This window comes from Poecilia mexicana, unplaced genomic scaffold (assembly GCF_051168715.1).
Source record: "Poecilia mexicana isolate PSO_F unplaced genomic scaffold, ASM5116871v1 scaffold_5, whole genome shotgun sequence".
NCBI classification, from domain to species: Eukaryota; Metazoa; Chordata; class Actinopteri; order Cyprinodontiformes; family Poeciliidae; genus Poecilia; species Poecilia mexicana.
The window spans coordinates 25,830,370-25,838,475 of record NW_028263374.1 but is presented as its reverse complement, the minus strand read 5'-3'; positions in this window follow the sequence as shown (position 1 = coordinate 25,838,475).

Below are 8,106 nucleotides of genomic sequence, written 5' to 3'. Positions count from 1 at the left end.
ATAAATGTTAAACTTTATTTTTCCTTATACAGTCCAGTATGATACACCACCAGAAACGGAGACGTTTCCATTTACTGTCCATCCGTTTCATCTTCCCCTGCTGCAGAGCTTGTAGGGTTTCCAGCCTGATGTTTCCTTGTAGCTCCCTCACAGAAGGAAAAGTGAGCAAGTTCCACTCATTCCCAGCAAATCTAGACCTGTGGGCAGATGAATGCAGCTACCTATTGCACCATTTTTTGAAAATGCGGTTGTAGCAGTGATCTTGGCTGTCCTTTTTACTCAAAATGCAGTATTTTTCCTGCACCATTGTGGCCCGCTGAGGCCACTTAGACCGGAAAAAGTAAAATTGAAAGTGATATCCGTTTCTACTCTGTGATGGGGGCTACTGCTACCTGTATATGTGAATAACATTGGTGCAAAGAGTAGTACCTCTTTTGGCAAAAATATAAATAAATAAATAAAAATCCTCAGACAGATTTTCATAAAATATTGACGTAAAAAAAAAAAACAAGTATATGCCTTTATCTTTTATTTGCTTTTTGCAGGGCTATTGGTGCAGTGCAGGAATTTCAAAGTTGAACCATTCATTTCATCACAGGTAGTAGAAGGTAACAAAGTTTATTTAGCTATGTATGGCACTAAAATAGAAGGCATTAAAAGAAAGATACATTTGAAAAAATATTTTAAATTTATCGTACTTGCTAGTTAAATAATGCATCTTGACTTGCAAAAGTGTGCAACTTCTCTTCAAGAGTATTCAAAGATCAAAGACTAGATACTATTTGATTGGAAAAATGACTTGTTGTAAACTGACAGTCAAAATTTAATTCACATTAAAGAGCAGCTTTTTACTTAAATCACACATATTTGTTGATTTCAGTAAATATTCAGTTAATCATCATTGGATTTGAATGGGATTAAAAATCAAAAAGTAAAATGAAAATGAAATGTATCTCAGGTCTACTTTTTTTTTTCTTTCTGTCTGTGATGGTTAGAGAGTTATTCAGGGAATTCCTAATAAGAGAGGAAATGAGAAACAGAAGTGTCCCTGCGAGTAAAACTGCATATCAAGTAGTTCATGCCAATACTTCAACCTCCAGCAGCTCCAGCTGTATAAATAATAACCGGCTATTAGTCATAAGGACAGAATCAGCATGAGAAATTACAAGTTAATACCATGCCGTCCAAAAAGGAGTCATACTCCTTGAAATATTTCAGATTTTGCCATGTTACAACCACAGACTTGAATGAATATTATTGGATTTAATATGATAGACCTGCAGAGAGTAATGCATAACTGTGGATATAGTCATCGATTTTTGTACTCCGTAAAACTCTTGAAATTTCATTGTACTTTTGTATTCAGCTATTTTAAAGTTCACCTATAAATAAAATCCAGCACCCACCGATTGCATTCAGAAATCACCTAATGAATAAATAGTCCACTTGTGTGTAGTTTCATCTTAGTATAACAGCAGATATTGTATCTATTATAGGTAAACAACATCAGTGAGCATACAGTATCATGAAGACTGATAAATACAACAGGTATTTAAGAGAAAGGGTTTTGGAAAAGTTTAAATCAGGGTTGGGTTATAAAACAATATCCAAATTTTACTCAGGGCAACGAAATACCACACTAAAATTCCTGAAAATTTTGTTGCTCTTGCCTTAAAAAATGCAGCTATTGCATGACACAAAGGGAAATAATTCAAAGGGCATGAATACTTCTGTAAGGCATGGTTGTTAATTATTTTAAATAATACTTACAGTTTTATGTACTCTTACTTGGCTAATTTACCATTCCTGTGTAATTGGCAGGTATTTCAACAATATGGCCTAAAAATAGAAAATACTTTGAATCTGCAATGGTGTTGAGGTTCTATAAAAGAGGAGATGCAAGATCACCATTTGTTTGTTAATGTAGGTATTGCACTGCCTCAATAGCTTACACTTTGCAGGAGAAAACAAAACAATTGAGAAATAAAAAGAGTTGAGTGTGAGAGTGGGTTTCTGTGTTTACAACAATGAACAATTTTGGATTCAATAATGATTCACCAACGCTTTTCTTTTTTTTTTTAGGTAAACTTCAACAGTTATTTCAGCGTGGATGTCTGAGAATGAACTGACTGGGGAAAAAAACTGAATCTACATACGGGAACATTGTAAGAACTTCAGGAGAGGTGAATTTTAAGGGACGGCAGAAGGTAAAATGGTTTGAAACCCTTGTGTAAGATAATGTGCATAATCCACTGCAAGGATGTTAAGTGCACTCATTTCACACTCCATTTCACACAATACCGCTTCAGGAAGAATCAGTGTTTGTGATGACTCAGGAAACACACAACATACCTCATTTGCATCTTTTTTTGTTGATGTTTTCCCATCATTGTTAATAATTTTCATCATTTTGACGTTAATATGGAATAAATGACTTAATAGAAATACAATAAGAACTAAAACTATGGTTGTGTGGGAGGATCTGTCTGATCAGTGGAGGCCAAATAACAAACACTGCATTCATAATTGACATTAAGCTGCAAAATTATGTACCTGTTGCTTTTTCACATTTAGATCCTTATACAATAGGGAAACTAAAACAATAAGAGAAAATACTGTCTGATTATGTGAGATCTTGTTACGAGGAGAAAAAAAATCCATTAACCCAAGATAGAGTGAATTTCCCTGAATATAAACTACTCATTATCATAAGGAATAAATAGGTTTTCAGTACATGTCCCTGTAAAGAATGTAACCATGCAAAATAATAAAAACAAATAAGACAGGTTTAGGGAAACAAATTCACTGGCATCTACTAGTCTAAAAAATAATTAGCCATTTCTAAGGCTTTAGGACGTCAGCAGACCGTATACATCAGCCATGTCCCCCACGTCGCCTGTCTTTACTGTATGGAACCACTTGGAAAACCTCCCTTGGTGAGCAGATGGCGTCTGCCAGGAGGAGGATGAAGCTGGAACCTGGGCTCCACGGTCTGTGCACACATTTTGCCCCACAAGCTTTCGTAAAAGGGGAACAACGCAGGTCTGTGGGGAATTTGACCACAGGTCTGTTTTGGGAAGCAGTGCACATGTTTGTTTGTTGTAGCCTGTCTGAAAGATCTGTGAAGCAGCTAGAGTAAAATCTTCGACTGCTTGGGAGTCTGTCTGAAAAGCAGGATCAAACGTCCCTATTTCTCCTAAAGAGATTTCAAACACTTTGATCATCATAGTTTCTGTGAAACGAATGCAACATGTTCATTATTTGACCTCTTTGCCAGCGGAGTGAAATGCAGAGAAGTCTGCATTTTGCAGGCTTGCTAATCCACAGTGTGCTGCCGAGTCCTCCTGTATTATTAAACAGAGAATGAGGCTGTGCTACAGTATCTCTTCATAGCTTCTTACATTCTAGCACATGACATATTAAAGATAACTTCGCATCAGGCAAAGCAGGGGCCTTATTTGCTGAGTCTGCACTTGCTAAACTAACTCAGAGGACAAGATAAGCAAAGCAAAGCTTGGCAAAGTAAATCTAAGACTGGTTGAAAAGCCTCCCTCCCAACTACACAATCTACACCCAAAATATTCCCCTCAATCTCTCTCTGGGGGAGATTTCTTTGCACGCTTTGTTGCTAAAGCCAGGTAGGCTATCAGTCATGAAGAACACAGCAACAAGGAAAACCCAACGCAAGACAGAAAATCCACCTCACGGGACCTCAAAGCCTGGACGAGGCCAAATTAAAAGCCCTTTTCTGCTGAGTCTCACTTTTGAGATAATTATGCATTGATATGAAAAGCATTTCCCTCCTCGCCTGTAAGTTTTGAGGGAATGCATACAATGGCATATTTGGCTGTAATCATAGCACCACCCCGCCATGAATTGAACCTGTGAGAGCGCTACTGCACAAAGCTAATCTGTGGCACAGCAAAAAGGCCCCTGGGAGCACCTCAAAATGGAAACAAGTATTAAAACCAGGGTTTCCTTGTGTGTCAGGCATTTACTCATTTTATAAACCCTGACCATGAACTCTAGCCCTTGGTTACATGCCTTTAGACCAGGGGTGGGCAACTCCAGGCCTCAAGGGCTGGTCACCTGCAACTTTTAGGTGTGTCTCTACTTCAACACATCTGAGTCAAATAATGAAGTCGTTAGCAGGACTCTGGAGAACCTGACTGCACTGAGGAGGTGATTCAGCTATTGGATTCAAGTGTGTTGGACCAGGGAGACATCTAAGAGTTGCAGGACACCGGTCCTCAAGGACCAGGATTGCCCACCCCTGCTTTAGACCAAGCATAGCGGGTGCAAATTCGGTATAAGATACACCACTGTCAACAGAACAACCCATTAAAGTTAGCTCTGGTTTGCAGCTTCAGCACTGCCTTGTGTTAGGCGTGTATTAATAAGAGGTTGCACATCTGCACATCTCCAGTGATTGGCAACCCTTCACCACCTCCAACGCACTCTCAGAGAATACCACCCAAGCACTATAGGGTGCCCCACCACCCACAACCCCGCTCCCCTCTCCTGCACTCGGCTTGATTCAACTTGTTCTTGAGGCTGACAGGGGACCCGAGGTGAGAGGTGGGGGATGAGATCAGATCAGATCTTGGGGGTGATGCTGAGAAAGCGGCGGTTTGCGCCCTTTCAGATTCAAACAGGATTGGTTCATGCACAAAGAGAAGATTCATCCACGGTTAATCAGGTCGTTCAGAACTGTAACTATAATTATATGAAGACCCCGCGGCTGCAGCAGTTTCTGCGTTGAGTCATTCTTTTATCATATTTTGTGAGACTTCAGGCGCCTCTGCAGCGCAGCGAGGCACAGAGCTCCACGCATAACGCTGCGCCTTAGCACGCCAAAGAAAAAAAACAGGAAAAAAAAATCAATGCACTTACAGTTCAGGGCGTTGCACTGCTTTCAAACCCAATGCGCGGGTTTACTTTGCACAACTGATCTAATCTGTTAGCTGCTAATCACTTAAAGACGCATTCAGATGTTTTAGGTGGTTCGCACATTGCCATGTAACCCAAACGACCAGAAATGCGCACATCAAACATCTGCTTTGACAGTTAGGTGATGTCACGATGCTTTCTAAACATTTGATTACAATAAATAATGTTTGTTGTTTGTTTGTATTTTTTTCTGTACTTACCCAGCTCTCCTGCCCACGGGGAATCTACATGGAGTGACCCATATCCAAGGAAAAAACGTTCTTTTTTTTCTGCTGGAATATTAGGAGAATAGAAGGTTTCCTGAAAAACTACGGTTGTGCTTTCAGTGAAAAAACACTGTAACTCAATAGTATCCAGCGGGAATCCAAACGCATTTCGAGGCTGCGTCGATCTCCGGAATTCATTGCGAGCGCTGTCCACGAAAAAGTGGTGCTGAAAACTCCTCAAGTCCCAACTTCAGGTTTTGTTCGAGTGAGGGGGGGAAAGGCAGGTCCGGTGGAGCCACTCGCCAACGCTTTTCCAGTGAAAAGGGCATCAGATTTTTTTCAACAGGATAAAAGAGGAGAGGAGCGCATATCCGACACCCGAGGCGAGAGCATACACTCTCCAACTGATAGACAGAAGACTGCGTGCGCTCCGTGCACTGGATGTGATTGATGTTAAATGCAACCCCAACCCACCGCCTTCATCAGGGGAGGAAACACAGCATCGCTGAATGGGAGAAACGTTTGAATGACAAACTGCAGCATATCAACAGCACTTTGCCGACGTTTTAATCGGTAGCTGACATGCAAAAATATGAATTTTGACATTGACTTCAGCACCTCGTGCCTTCTCCTCGAGCACTGCCGGACCTCACTGTGAGGGGTTGCATCTGTCCGTGTCTACGGATCAGTTGAAACCATGTGAACAATTTGTAAAAGTGTAGCTACGTGACATCCTGCGTGATCATATTGAAGCAAAATGCATCAAACTCATAATTAACACGCTGCATGGATAAACTCTAATGGATTCATTTTAAGCTCCTAATGAAACAGGGCTGGTTTTATTGTTTCCACTATGTCGGTTGTGGCTCGTCACGCACGTTACAGGTGTTGCCGCAGCCGATGCAGTATGTCGAGTCTCAAAGCGGTTGGGATGCTGTGCGTAAACCATGACGAACACATCAAGTCCAATCACTGAGTGCGAAAACTCAATCTGGACACTATAGGTTTGTGTTTTGTAAGTCTGCGTGTGGGATGCCACACTCTACAGCCTGCTTGTGAAATTATGTCCGACCGCATGCCTCTGTGTGTCCAATATTATTCTGGAAGAAAAAGAAAAAAAGAAAAATTACTTTTTAATCAAGCGTGGCTAAAAACTACTTAATGTTATTACCTGATTGTAGTTATGTTGTAGTATGGTGTAAAAAAAAAAAAGAAAAGAAAAGACGTTCTTGGCATTTTTTCTTAAATATTGGTTTCTGTGCAGGACTGTTCCAAGCTTGCATGACGTTATTTGAGGGCCCACTTCCTGCAAAGCATTCCACCACGGTTCTTGAGAAAACTTAGGACATTTAGTCTTTTAAGTGGGACAAAATATTTTAATATCTGAAAATATTGCTGTTTGTGTACCAAACATGATGTGTGATTACCTAGAGAAAATGTAGAGGGTAATCATGGGTAATCGTGGCTGTAAGGCTTACTTGAAGTTTTGTGGAAAATATAAAAATCTCCCCTGTCTCAAGAGAACTTATATTTCACACAGACACTGGAGTACTTCAAATAAAGTACAAAAAAGACCAGTGAGCTCCAGCTCCATTCTTCAGTGTTGAACCACTTCGTTAAGTATTGTTTTAGAATCCTGATTTGGGGGGAAGTTTAATGTTTTGTTCAAAGAAAAATGGGGGGGGGGGGAAGGCTATAGGAAAATTAAGTAATGTTAGATTTAATAGGGATGCATTATATATTGGCACCAACATTGGTATCAGCTAATATTAGGAATTTTTTTAACATATTGGTATCGGTCTGATAAATAAAACTGGGCTGATATGAACAACCAATATTTATTTTTATCTGTTTCTGATGGTTTTTCTCCAGAGGTGCCAAAACCACAGAAAAATATACATAATATCGGTAAATATCGATTATTGCTCATAACAGTAGTATTAATACTGAATATTGATTTCAGGCCAAACTTTGCATTGGTGCATCCCTAAGCTTTACATAGTACTTATAAACGCAGTTCTCATTGGTCAAAGTATTGAGCATCATATCTAGAACAAACAAACAAGCAAGAATAAAAACTGAAAAACAAATAAGCAACAAGAAAAATTCAAACGAAAGTTGAAATCATACACCCATAAGCAGCATGTATACCAGGCACATGAAACAAACACAATCATTTAGTTAGAAATATGTGTAGGCTTGGAAGGCCAAACTAACAAGACAAAAATTTTAACACACAGACTTAAGGATCAGGACGAAAGGAGCACAGTAGGTAGGAAAGAGTCTCACCAACATGAAGCAAAAACTGAAAAGACTTTGTTTCTTTTGTGCTTGAGACATGATTTAGTCACAAGGAGGTCAAGTTTGTTGATTTGAACACTCTGATATAAAATGTTAAAGATGTTTAAAAGGAGAGTAATACAAAATTATTCAATCAAGATGTTTTCCAAAGAGCTTGTTTGGCAGATTAAAAGCACCTTTATAAAAAACCATCTTTAAGCAGGCAATAAACAACATTTAAATTAGATTAACATTTCTGCATTAATGTTTTCTTCTACTAGCCTGATGTAATATTGTAATCATGTGTTTTCATTAGTTGTAAGTGTGAAAACATAATTAATGGCAATAAAGGCTTGGAAACATCAGTTTGTATGTAATTAATCTATAACATGTTTCACTTAATGAATTAAGTTACTGAAGTGAATGAACTTTTCAGTAATATTACAATTTAGTGAGTGTAACTGTATACAAAGGCCAAAAATACATCCATCCATTCAGTTCCCCATTTCCCTGCTTGTCCTTGCAGGGTTGTGAATTTTAAAGTAGACAGGGAGCCAATGCAGAGGACACGAGTGATGAGCTCATACAGAAGTCATAAAAGACTATTTATTGATTGTGAGATGCTAAAAAGGATTTAAGTTTTGTGATTATTCTTAGCTAATGGTTGCTA